Raw genomic sequence first — 3,668 nt, 5'->3', positions numbered from 1 at the left:
CGTTAGAGTAATTTTATTCATTCCAATTGTGTGTGTACAAAACAAAAAGATGAGCTCTCCTTTTATAATTACATAATCACTCTATGAAATTAATGAAAAATTATGGATCATAATTCCTTGTGAGATAGTGGGAATTATAGGGAAGTTAAAGGTTGCTAATGGGAGATAGTGGGGAGACTAAGAGATATATATTATGAACATCTATATTTATTTTAATAAATTCATAACACTCCCCCTTGGATGTTCATTACAAAGAATATGCCTCATTAAAATCTTTACATAATTATTATTGTGTAATAACAATCAAATTAATTATGAGAATATGAAAAGTCAAATCTAAAAGGAATTTTCTCTATTTATTAGATAATAGAGAATATACAAATATGAGAAATGGTGATGCCACATCACCTCCTCAAGTCCCTGCTTTATTTATATACTAGAAAATAGAACCGCGTTTCACGAGGTTTTAAAAAAAGAATTTAGTATTATCTTTTTTTCTTACTTTACACTTGATGAAATTGATAAAAAAAAAATGAATTGATTTTATTTTTTTTTAATATGAGGCAGCCTTATAAAAAACAAAAAAAAAACTATTAGCCAGCAATACAAATAAAGAAGCAACGCAAGATAAAGAATAAAATGAGAGAATATATTACAGAGTGATTTTATTCATTCCAATTGTGTATGTACAAAACAAAAAGATGAGCTCTCATTTTATAATTACATAATCACTTAATGAAATTAATGAAAAATTATGGATCATAATTCCTTGTGAGATAGTAGGAGTTATAGGGAAGCTAAAGGTTGCTAATGGGAGATAGTGGGGAGACTAAAAGATATATGTTATGAACATCTACATTTATTTTAATAAATTCATAACACTCCCCCTTGGATGTTCATTACAAAGAATATGCTTCATTAAAACCTTTACATAATTGTTTTTGTGTAATAACAATCAAATTAATTGTGAGAAGATGAAAAGCTAAATATAAAAGAAAATTTCTCTATTTATTAGATAATAGAGAATATACAAAGATAAAAAATAGTGATGCCACATCACCTCCTCAAGTCCCAGCTTTATATATATATATATAGATATATGTTGTTTAATATATATATTGTTTAATTAATTAATGTTGTAAAGTGAGCATAGGTGTGATGTTTGATTAGGTGGATGATTCAACGAATACAATCAATATTATTATTATTAATCTTATATATTAAGAATTAGGTAAGATAGGTACCGTCTACCGCAAAAGGGTTAAAAAAAAGAAAGAAACTAATAATGCAATGCAATCAACTCCCTCTTTTGCGTTCGACGCGCCAATTAAATAGTCAATTTAGCAGCCATCCCTTGGCTTGGCTAAGCTTGCTCATAGATCTTCATAATATAATTTAATTGTTTGGGTGTAAGATTATGAGTAACAGTAGAAATCCTAAATATTTTATTTTAAATTTCATTTTTAAGTGATATTTTATTTAATTATTGGTTGGTAATTCATTACTAATTTTTAATAAATTCTAATATACAAATAAAAGTAATTTAAAATTATGTCCACGTTGATTATTAGATTATAAAATGTCACTTTCTTAATAAAATTTATCAAATACACGTGCTTTGTTTTCAAATTCACATTAACGGCAATAACATTATTTATCAAATGCCAAATTACTAATTCTTAATTAGCAATTTATTTATCTACATAACAGAAATAAATTATTTCTTCAGTTATCGAAATCCTAAACTGACCCTAAATCTTGTTCCATTATGGATTGGAGTAGTTAGATCTAGAAGACAAAATTTTCCCATTTATACTAGATAGATCTCTAAAGTGCTCTTTAGCTGTACGTATTAAACACTTAAACTAAAATAACTCAATTATAATATATGTATGTATGTATATGTGTGTGTACATAAATAAATAAATAAATATATATATATATATGTGAAAAATATTCACTAGCATCACTGGTACAGTCAGTAGCTTGCTTCAACCCATGTGTACTTTTATTTGCTTTTTATTTTGCAATAAATGTATTGATTAGAGGGTTATTTTTGGCCTACCCCCATATGTTTCAACAAACTTTGGCATCAACCCTAATGTTTCAACAACTATCACCGCACACCTTAATTAGTGAATTTTGCCGTTAACTTTGACGGAATTGTCAGTTATTTGAGTAAAAGACTTGTTTGCCCTTATTTCCAATGCTTTTACTGAAATATGAAGGTGTGACTGAGAAGTATGTGTCCGCTACAAGTTTTTCTTCTTTACTTGAAGCAAGTGAAAGGAAAATTTCGTTGGATTATTTGATTGGATTTGGGCAAGTGTCTATTGCAGTTATTGCACTTCCTCAAAGAATTGTGCAGCACTTAAAGGGGATGGAATTTTCAGTTATTTCAGTAATTTAAAAAAAAAAATTCCTTACTCATTTGTAGTCAACCCCACAAAGCCCATCGCGTTGTTCTTTAAATGCAAGCCTCGCCGTTTTAAACAAGCATAAATGCAAATGAAATAGCAAACCAATCTTTATCTTCCAAGCCTTATGCACCAAACTAGCCATCCAATTTTCCAAACGAAATAGCCAATCGAATTCACCAAATCATTTTATCCATCATGCTAGAACGCACAAAAAACTAGCAAATCATCTAATCAATTTTAAAATTAATTTATATTTTGCCATCAATTCCAATTTCAATATTGACCAAGTAAAATTATACCCAAATCAATCGATCGGCTTTGTGTTGTGGTTGTTGTACGGGCAGCCAGCGGTGTGGCGGTGCTTTGTGGCATGGGGTTCCAGTGAGTGGCCAAAAGGAATTACCGCTCTTAGCAAGAATGGGATTTATTCTTAGTATACGGCCGAAGAAAGGCAACTGGGATTGATGCCGCAGAATCCACAGTGATTGAGTCAGCTGCACATTCATCTCTAGAGGGGCTTGTTCTAGAATACCTGCAAGTGAATCAGATCTGGGCGTACTCATCTTTAGAGATCCTGCGGGTTAATACGACTTCCACCTCGAACTAGATTCACTAGATGGAATCTCTTGATAAGGTGCTCGGCGGTCACAAACTGACGATGGTGATGGTGGATGAAATTGAAACTGAAACAAATTTTGTGAGGTGTGGAATATGAGTTTTGGTAGATTGGTGAGGTGAGTGTGTGCATTTTGATTTGGATGAGCATAAAACGATAGCGTTTGGTTATGAAATTGAAATTCTGATGTGGGCTTCGGGTTTCAATTGGGGATCACGAGAGCAAACCATCATTTTCCTTTTGACCCTTGTTCTGTCAAAGTTATCTGCGAACTTTGTTGATTATGGTGTGTGGTGATAGTTGTTGAAACATTAGGGTATGCGCCAAAATTTGTTGAAACATATGGGGACTGGTAAAAAATAACCCTTGAATATAAGATCTTTTTCCAATTTATTTCAAAATTGCCATGGGCTCCTTCATCATTTATGCACATTCTCTCTCTAAAATACTGCACACATTTCCTCCCAAAATATGAATAAAACACACTTTTCTCTCAAGTCAAAACATAGAGAGAGAGAGAGAGAGGGGCTACTATCACTTGTAAAATTTAATTTCAAATTCTATTTTTGTTAAAAAATAAAAATTGATTACTGATTTTTAATCTTCAATTTTTTTAATTTTTTGAATCAATT

Source organism: Citrus clementina, unplaced genomic scaffold, assembly GCF_000493195.1.
Source record: "Citrus clementina cultivar Clemenules unplaced genomic scaffold, Citrus_clementina_v1.0 scaffold_5, whole genome shotgun sequence".
Taxonomy (NCBI): Eukaryota; Viridiplantae; Streptophyta; class Magnoliopsida; order Sapindales; family Rutaceae; genus Citrus; species Citrus x clementina.
Note: the sequence above shows the minus strand (reverse complement) of the source record.